This window comes from Xenopus tropicalis, chromosome 2, assembly GCF_000004195.4.
Source record: "Xenopus tropicalis strain Nigerian chromosome 2, UCB_Xtro_10.0, whole genome shotgun sequence".
NCBI lineage: Eukaryota > Metazoa > Chordata > Amphibia > Anura > Pipidae > Xenopus > Xenopus tropicalis.
Genome location: NC_030678.2, coordinates 110,635,929 through 110,646,115, shown reverse-complemented (window position 1 = coordinate 110,646,115; position 10,187 = coordinate 110,635,929).

Sequence of the window (10,187 nt, the reverse complement as noted above, 5' to 3'; positions counted from 1 at the left end):
ATGGATTGTATGCCCCCTGTAGTCTTAATAATATTAATACAGTCTGTCACATCTCCATCTTGCTATACTTCCATCAGTTTATATAGTGAATAATGTACTCCCTGCTGTATAATATAGGGATATTATAAATCACCAAGGAGTTTCATGACCAAATAACCATTATAACCATATAACCATTCAGCAATTTGCAATGTACTGTACTACTGACAAGTTGAAGTTGAGGAATAAGGGCAAAAGGGAACCTTGCCATACCAGGATACTCGTTCAATTGTCTTAGAAACTTCTCAGCTGCCCACTATAGCCTCTGTTACTAAACTCCAGTATTTTGCATTTTTAATTTTTTTTTTAATTTTTAAGACCTGCTAGTCTGGGTACATTTTAATGTTTATCGTCAATTATTAAATAAATATCACCTAGGACTACACTTTTTTTTAAACTGAAATGTTTTATTGAGTTTACAAAAAATATAGAACATGGTCCCTGTTTTTACACTACAAAGAGTTTTGGTAAGTACAAGAAATATATAACATAGGACTACACTTTTAACTGCTGAAAGCTTGCAGCCTAGTCATTCATTAGTAATTAGATATATAAGTTTGATAAATTTACTTTTTTTTTTCAAACGTGACCATCTTTATTATATTTGCTGTACTAAACTGGTCATTAGATGTCAGCATTAAGCAGTTTTTAGTCATATCACATAAGACTCAAATATGTCATGAGTCACTGCGTGAATATTATTTCCTGCTTTAACTATGAAAGCTTAAAGTATAGCTCATTACTGTACAGCTGGTACAGGATTTCATAAAAGCCACAAAATGTCCACAACTGTTCCTATATGAAGTAAAATGAGTAACAGAACCAATATCCTTTTATTGAAATCCGGATTCAGCTTTAAAAAAATGTTTTTAAGTCAATTATTTCTTTATAAACTGTTTGAACATTAGTAAGTCATAATGATATTTTCTGAAATATCATCCTTGTAAACTAAATTGATCAATCTGAGAAAGATCACCGTCTGTTAGCCTGTGGCTCTATCATCTCTGAGTGTTTTAACTGATTCATCCATCACAAATAACTGGAAAATATTTGATGTATTTGACTGGCTAAGTTCCCAGCACTCTGGGAACATTATTTATATGCCCTTTATGATCACACATGACTTACACAGTTAAGAAAACACTGCATCCAAACATAGTAGTCCGTTTGGATATTTTCATTGATATTAAAAGATTATTTTTTTTACTTTAAATATTATAGGGTTCATTCACCCTTCGCAAATCCAAAATTCATAAAGCAAGCACAAGCTTTCTTGTTCCCTGCACTTTGTACATTGGCCCCATGACCTCAGGCAGCACCACTCTGCCAGTTATCTGGGGTAACTTAATAAGCCTAAATCCCTAAAGCCCTAAAAGTGCTTCACTTTTAACCTTTACATGTTAAAAAAAATGCAAAATAAGTATGTATTCTCTGGAATAATGCTCTTGGCATTTCCTGTTTTTTTTTTCTTTTGTCTGTTGTAGCTGTGAGAAAGGAAAGAGTTTGTGGTATTAGCTTACACTATAAATCTAAACTCAAATAACCTGTAATCACACTTTTTTGTGCGGCGAAAGTATGTGAAATACATCAGATTACTTTCCGTGTGCAATGTACAAAAGCAATTTCCTTTCTGTCTTTAAGGCTAATGTCCCACAGAGCGAGTTAGAAGAGATCTATCGCGGGCAACTAAGTGCTCTGACATAGGTGGAGGATGAATTTTTGTTTGGGGAGGCTGAAGGAGGATATCACCCTTTTTTTGGAAGAGCAAATCTTCAGGCAGAATTCATGATTAAAGGACAAGGAAAGGCTAAGTCATTTGGGGGTGCAAAAATGTTAGGCACCCCCAAGTGACTTTAATCACTTACCTTGTACCCCGGGCTGGTGCCCCTGTTTGGGGAAAACTGCATCAGCCCGGGGTACCTGCAGCGAGCGTTTTCTTCTTCCACAAAGTGAAAAGCTGACTTTGTTGTTAAAGTTCGGCTTTTCACTATAATGCGCAAGTGCGCCAACGCGGAAGAAGGAAGCACTTGCTGCTACCCCAGGCTGGTGCTGTTCTCTCTTAACAGGGGCACCAGCCCGGGGTACAAGGTAAGCGATTAAATTCACTTGGGGGTGCCTAACATTAGCCTTTCCTTCTCCTTTAAAAATAAACCTTACTGGAGTACAGCCATAGGGAGAAAGAGGCTAAAGTGGCACACACTGAGAGCTGGAACTTAGCAACTTTTTTGGCACATATCAACATAGATGTTTATCTATTCTGTTGATAGCAACAGAAGGTATGTTAGTATAATGTATTTGTAGAAAATATACTGTACTACAATTTGTGATTTCCGTTTGGATTATCACAATGTACCAAAATATAATTTAACACTATAAATATACTATAATGTTACATACAGGAACCTGTCAGAAACAGTTGGTTTGTAGAGAATAAGCTTGTGACAGGAAATGTTTGGTAAGTGGAAATGCAGTGCATATCACTAAGCAGTCCTGTCACAATAATTCATAACAGTGGAAAAGGAACAAAATTACCCAACTGAAAAATGAGCAGGGAGCATCATTTACGATAGCACAGGGAAGTGCAAAGAGCTAAAATTAACACAAAATTGAAAGCACATTAATGCCATTCACAAAAGTAATTGTGCTTAAAATTTAACAATACACATAAAAAAATCCAGCCTATTCCAATGAATTATTTGCACATATCGAAAAAAAGGGAACCCTAAAATTATCACCTTCTTGGTGGTAGTTTGAACATTTCATTAGAGAATTGCATCAATTGGTGTAACTAACTTGTGCCAAGCAAATCATACATTAATGTTATTATTAAATGCAGAAGTGATGCCATTCCAATACAAATACAGGGCAAATTATTTAGATCGGAAAAGTACAATTTATTCACTGCAGTGCAAGCAGTAAAGAGGGTGTTCTATCTCCCATACCAATAGAAGTTGATATATACAGGTATGGCACCTATCATCCAGAATGTTTAGGAACTGGGGTCCTAAATATGGGGTATTTCCATAATTTGAAACTTCATATTTTAAGTCTATTAAAAAAATAATTTTAACATTAAATAAACCCAGTGGGATTTGTTTTGCCTCCAATAAGGATTAATTCTATCTTAGTAAGAATTAAGTATAAGGTACTGTTTTTTTACTACAGAGAAAAAGAAAATCATTTTTAAAATTATTTTATTAAAATGGAGTCTATGGGAAAGGGCCCTTCTGTAATTCAAAGCCTGGATAATGGGTTTCTGGATAACTGATCCCATACCTGTACAAGAAAATGCTATAGTGATTTTCTTTTACAAACTGGTACTGCTCATAAAATGTACTGATACTTAATAAATGTGCTTTGCAGAGAATAAGCCATGGCCTTATGTTTTACTAAATATTTAGGTAACATATATAGGGTTCATTTCATCTTTAATTTTTGTTCTGAAACTTAAAGGCATATATTTACTGGCCAAACAAACACTGAGTCAAAATTTCTTCGGTATTGGTATGACATATATATATATTACTAAGGAAATCATAAAAAGCAAGATTAACCTTGCTATTACAGCAATTGTATTTCTGGAGTTACTTAAAATAGACCCTATGGTTTTCAACTGTGATGTCATTTACTAATATAAATACAATTCTTTCTCCAAATGACACCATTTCACAATCAGAAAAGACTTGTGTAACCAGATGAGGAGGAAACACTGAGCTCTGGACTGTTCCCAGTTGAAAGATTGATATTTCAGACATTTCCTGGTCAGACCTGTTTATTATAATACTCTATACAAATATATATTCAGTTTAATGTTGCATGCTATACACATAGGTTTCATACTTCTATAGTCTGTTATTTTCATTTAACAATGTTTCTTTTTAATTTAATGTTTATAAAAGTGAGTGTTCTAAACCAGCAACAAAAGGGAAGTAAAACTTCAAACAGGATGAGACTCTCTTCTCTAATCCATCCAAAAATCAACCAAACTAAAGCACTTTGTGAGTTCCATGTTGGCAGTGCTATCATTTTATATCAATTCATTCACTGGATGATTTCATATAACTACTAAATTGCAGGTCTTGATTAAAGGTGGCCACAGGCAGATTTAAGCTGCTGATTTGACTCCTTCAGACCAATTCAGCAGTTTATCTGGCAATGCTTATCTGCCCCCCCCCCCCATCCAGCCAATATCTGCTTAAAAAATGCCCATATGTTGATTGGGTAGCTTTGATTTTCCCATCGAATTGGGACTGCATCGGTTCATTGATGTTGATTAGATTACTCCAATGTCACCCACCTTAGGTGGGCATATCAGGGGAAAGAATCTCTTGTTATCTTATAGTGTATGGCCACCATAAGTTCAACCTAACCATTAGCTTTTGCCTTTAAACATTTTTTGGATAACACTCCTGAATAATATTGACATTTCCCTTAACATATTTGTATTTATACAGTTAGGGCTCTGGCACACGGGGAGATTAGTCGCCCGCAACAAATCTCCCTTCTCACGGGTGACTAATCTCCCTGAACTACCATCCCACCGGCGAACATGTAAGTCGCCGGTGGGATGGTACACACTGCGCAGGCGATTTCGGCAAATCGCCGAAGTTGCCTCGCGAGGCAACTTCGGCAATTTGCCGAAATCGTGCCGCCGCGTGTGCCATCCCACCAGCGACTTACATGTTCGCGGTGGGATGGCAGGTGATGGCAACTCGGGCAGATTAGTCACCCACGAACAGGGAGTTTTGTCGCGGGACACTAATCTCCCCGTGTGCCAGAGCCCTTAATAAATAAAATCTTAAATTAGGAATTCTTCCAGTCAATTTGTTTGACAGAGGAAGAACATTATTGCACATTACTTGACTATTCTTACCGAGTAATTGGTCACTTAAAAGGAATCACCACTAAATTGTATTTTTGAAAGATGAAAGAAAATACATTTATAAACAATTTTCCAGCATACATTCATTACAATTTTTAAGTAGTTTTACATCAAAAATGTATTGTCTAACAACAAAACAAACACGTTAAGACAGGGCCTTAATTTGGGGTCAGGTTTCATGTCACACTATGTGACCTGACTGAATCCAGACGCCTGGACAACCCACCCTAATAAACAGTAATTACTTTTATTATCTCTACAAGTTATCTCTGTCTATCTGTAACTTCCTAATTTATTGCTCATGAACACTTCTCTCTGATCTAACATTATATATGCTGTGCCATTCCAGCTTTCATTTGTATTTTGCCCTACGAAGGGGTCTTAGAGCCCTGAAAGCTTGCAATGTATTTTTATTGTAAGCCAATATAGGTATCACTTTTACAATACTTTTGTATTTGTTTGATTTTTTATTTATTTATTATTTTTGGCTAACAACAAATCAGACATTATACATTACCACACTGGACAGTCTGTAAATCACTCTAGATTGAAGGAACAGAACCTTCATTTGCGTTTGGAAATATCACCAAATTAATGGATCTTTTTGTGTATGGCTAACTTTATGCATCCACTTTGCTATTGGCAGAAGTACAATTTTAGTGCCAGTATCACTTTAAGCAGTGTTTGGATGCTGCCCTCAGCATCTGGAAAGTAGCACCCAGGCCACCAAAGCAATGTGGTATGTAACCTGTGAACAGCATTAACTGAAAAGGGCAGTAAAGCATAACTCCAGAGAGAAGGGTCCAGGCTGTGTACCTAGGCCATGCACATGCAGCAATGAGATTGTGTGGATATTGTAACAGTGTTTATTGAAGTTGAATATTAATTGAACTGAATAAATTGGTACAAAATCTACAAAGATTAACATCATTTAAATATCCTCTTACTTGGCTAGATCATTTACATTTGGATTAATTATGGACACTTTAGATATGAGAACATTGGGTGTTTCTGTAAGAAATCCCATTTAAAGGAGACATATCCTAGAAAAATTATGAATGTACCAGTCAATTATATTCTTCTATATATATAAGGATTGTGCTTAAAAAAGTTGTGTTTCAGACTGATTTATTGAGAAATTCCACCAAAACCCCACTAGTCCCACCCACCTGTTCCACTTCCTGCTGGCTTAATTGCCTACAAAATTAGGGTTTTTCCCATTTATCCAATATGTCTCCTTTAACATTGTGATTAGCATTAGTACACTTGCTTAAAAAACTCTATGCATGAATTGGTCATATTGTATGGCTCTTGGGGTTCATTCTTTTCATGGGCACATGCAGCCATTGTGGGTATTTTATCACCTGATGATTTAGCAGTTCTGGAGAGTTAGTATTGCAGCAAAGTGTACACTTCACAAGGATGAGAGGCTCAAAAACATATTCCCAGACCCACCACTTCTGGCATTCAGGCAGCCCCCTAATCTAAAAAGACTAATAACAAGAAGTGTCTTGATACAACTCAGCAAAAATGACCACCCTCATATTGCAGCAAACTAATGCTTAACTGCAGTAGAGAAGAAGAAGGAAAAAATATATGCAGGGTCCGACTGGGGGGTGCAGGGCCCACCAGGGCTCCCGCCCCAGGGGCCCTGCAGGTGCCCCCTCCGGTTGTGTCCCCAAACCCCCCCCTCGTAGGGACCCCCACCCCTCCTCCCCCGAGCTCGTGTAATTTTAACACATCAGGGGAGGAACGGTTGGGCAGGGGGAGCGCCGGCAAGGGTCGGGTCTGGGCTGCCAGGATTTTTCACAGTGTGCCAGCGGCCCAGTCTGACCCTGAATATTATTAGACGCTAATGAAATAATAATTAATTAATAATTTACCAATAACACTTAATGCTGCAGATCAAAAAGTGCTGAAATCAATTGCAGTTATACAAAACCTCTATGACAAAATAAAAAACATGTTAAAGGAACAGTAACACTAAAAAATAATAATGTTTTAAAATAATTAAAATAGAAAGTAGTGTTGCCCTGCACTGGTAAAAGTTGTGTGTTTGCTTTAGAAAGACTACTGTAGTTAATAGAAATAGCTGTTGTGTAGCCATGGGGGCAGCCATTTAAATTGAAAAAAGGAGAAAAGGCACAAGTTACATAAGAAGATAACAGATAAACTGTGTAGAATACAATGGGAATCTATGCTACTTATCTGTTATCTGCTTAGTAACCTGTGCCTTTTCTCCTTTTTTCAATTTAAATGGCTGCCCCCATGGCTAAACAGCAGGGTATTTATATAAACTGTAGTAGTGTTTACGAAGCAAACATACAACTTTTACCAGTGCAGAGCAATAGTATATAATATATTAATTATTTTTATACACTTTCATTTTTGGTGTTACTGTTCCTTTAAAATGTGCTAAAAGATAATGATAACAATAATAATCAATTATCCAACGATACTTAATAGCTTATAAAGTGCAAGAGCCCAAAAGTAAGAGTTGTAGTCATACAATAACAAATTGGAATACTATAAGATGAAAAAATATTTAAAGTCTTACTATAGACCAGGAATCCCCAACCTTTTATACCCGTGAGCCACATTTAAATGGAAAAAGTTTTGGGGAGCAACACAAGCATGAAAAAGTTTCCTGGGGGTGCCAATAAGAGCTATACTCCCCTATGTAGACTGGCAGCCTACAGAAGGCTCTGTTTGGCATTATACTTGGTTTTTATGCGACTACTTTAAGGCTACTGGTAGCAACATCCAAGGGGTTGGTGGGCAACATGTTGCTCACGAGCCACTGGTTGAGGAACACTGCTATAGACAATTCATTATAATGATTCAATTATCCAATGATACTTAATGGCTTATAAGGTGCCCAAAAAAGTGAGAGTTGCAGTCATACAATAACAAATTGGAATACTATAATATGCAAAAATATTCAAAATCATACTATAGGCAATTAAATATAATTAAGTGATAACAGTGCCAAATTTCATGAAATCTAAAATTCCAAATCCATATAGAAGTGTAGTAAAAAATCTGTTGAGAATTTAGGCTCTCATTCTACTCACAAATTGATTTGATTGCATATCATTATAGACCAGGAACCTCCACGTCTCTTCTCATGGAGTGAAGTGTGGGTTTGTACTCTTATTTTTTGTAACATTTTGGGGGACATTTATTAAGGCATGAACGCTCTGAGCGCGACAATTTCGTACCTTGCGCGACAATTTCGTACCTTGCCACAAAATCTGTGTGACAAAATCAGATTGGCGCGCCGAGTACGAAAGTTTCAAATTCATTCAAGCTTCGCTATTGTGACTTTCCTTGGGCGAGGTTGGAGCTGCAGAGTGCCATTGATTCCTATGGGAGGCTTCCAAAATCATGCACAGAAGGATCAAAGTTGGAAAGGTTTTCCCGCTGTTTACAGTCGTTCGGAACGAAAATTTTGGATCGCCAATACGATTTTTTCGTAAGCATTTTTGTTATATTTGCGATCTTCAGAAATTATTGTATCCAATCCGAATTTTTCCCATTCGGGATTTGATGAATGTAGCCCTTTGTCTTTCCTATTGCTGGAAAGTTGGTAGTTTACCTGCCGGTGTATGGGTCCACCTGATTCTAACCTTCTGTTGGAAAAGTCAGAAAAGTCCATAAGACTTTTACACATTTATATACAGAGGCTGAAAGTGGCTTTAAAACTTCCTTTTATAATGGGGTTCATGATGCTATAACAAATGCGCTGGTTCAGTGGGTAGATCCACAGGTATGACATCCCATACCTAAACATCACTCGCAGTCATCTCTTATAATGAAATTCAGTGCTCCGCTGCCATAATATAATAACCCAGTTTTAATCACCCACCCCAGTTTTGCACTGATTTAATAATTCTTCCCTATTCTGCATCTCGGTTAGCTATATATATATATATATATAAAACAGATTTGTGATACAGATGTTTGTACTAATTGTGTGACTCAGTATACATATCTGCGTAAGGATTATAGAGAGAACAACTACTGCAGAATATCAGGTTATAATACACAGGCACCATGATTATCCTGTAAATTCCATCTGTATAAAGTGTGTTTAGTGATGGCATTAGTTTTAATTGGTGCTTTGTCATGTAATTTCTGTCACAGGACTCACTGAAACCTGTATATTATTGTAAATTCAGATTTTTAGCCCTGGGAAAAAAAGTTGTGACTTTTTCAAGATTTACTATAAGTCCAAACCGCTAAAAATCAGAATCCAACAATTCCTCAGCTAAAACTTGGCAGCATCATTTAGAAGTATCTAGTATAAATAAATTTAAAGCAACTGGACTTGTTTGGTAATCATTGAAGACGTTTCACTACTCATCCGAGCAGCTTCTTAAGTTCAACTGACTGGTATGGGAAGTCCTCAGCATATATACTCTTCCACTAATCCAATCACAATGGCACTTTGTAACTCTTCAGAAAGGTGACATCTGAAACTCACAGAGGTGTGAATGCTGCGGAGTTACTTTGAAAGGATTACCAAAGTATCATGCAACTCTTCAAACAGGTGTTACTTTTTGGAGTTGCATGAATGGATGTGTGAAGAGTTCTGAAACTGCCGGGGTACAGATGTTAGAACAGCATTGTATGTAGCAGACAGATGGTGTCGAAGTCCCCCGCCTCTGTTAAGGGATGGTTTCTCCACTTTGACATGAATGGCCTCTTTTACACCTCTTTCAAACCAGCGGTCTTCTTTGTCCAAAATGTGGACGTTGCTGTTTTCAAAGGAGTGTCCCTTGTCTTTTAGGAGTAGAAATACAGCAGAGTCCTGGCCTGTAGTGTTCGCCCTCCTATGCTGAGCCATTCGCTTGGAGAGCAGTTGCTTTGTCTCACCAATGTAAAGGTCTGTGCACTCCTCACTACACTGGACTGCGTATAAAAATGAAAATCTTCATAGACATCATTTAGAAGTCAATGACAGATGTCCCTTTCCTTTCCTGAAAGATCCTTCTTTTGCCTCAAAACTTTAGGAGTTTCAACACTGGTTTTTGTGCAACAATTCCAAAAATTTGAGTTTTCTGGCGATGAAAAAAAGTTTCTGTGACTTTTTCCCGCTGACTTTTTCCGTTCGGATTTTTTACTAAATGTCTGACTTTCATGGAAATTGGTATAGTCGTATTTTAAAAAACAAAAAAAAAAGAAAAATGTTAAGATTTTAGTAAATCTTCCCCAAATTGTCCTATCTGGCTGCTATAACATTTCCTATGTAGAAACTGCTATC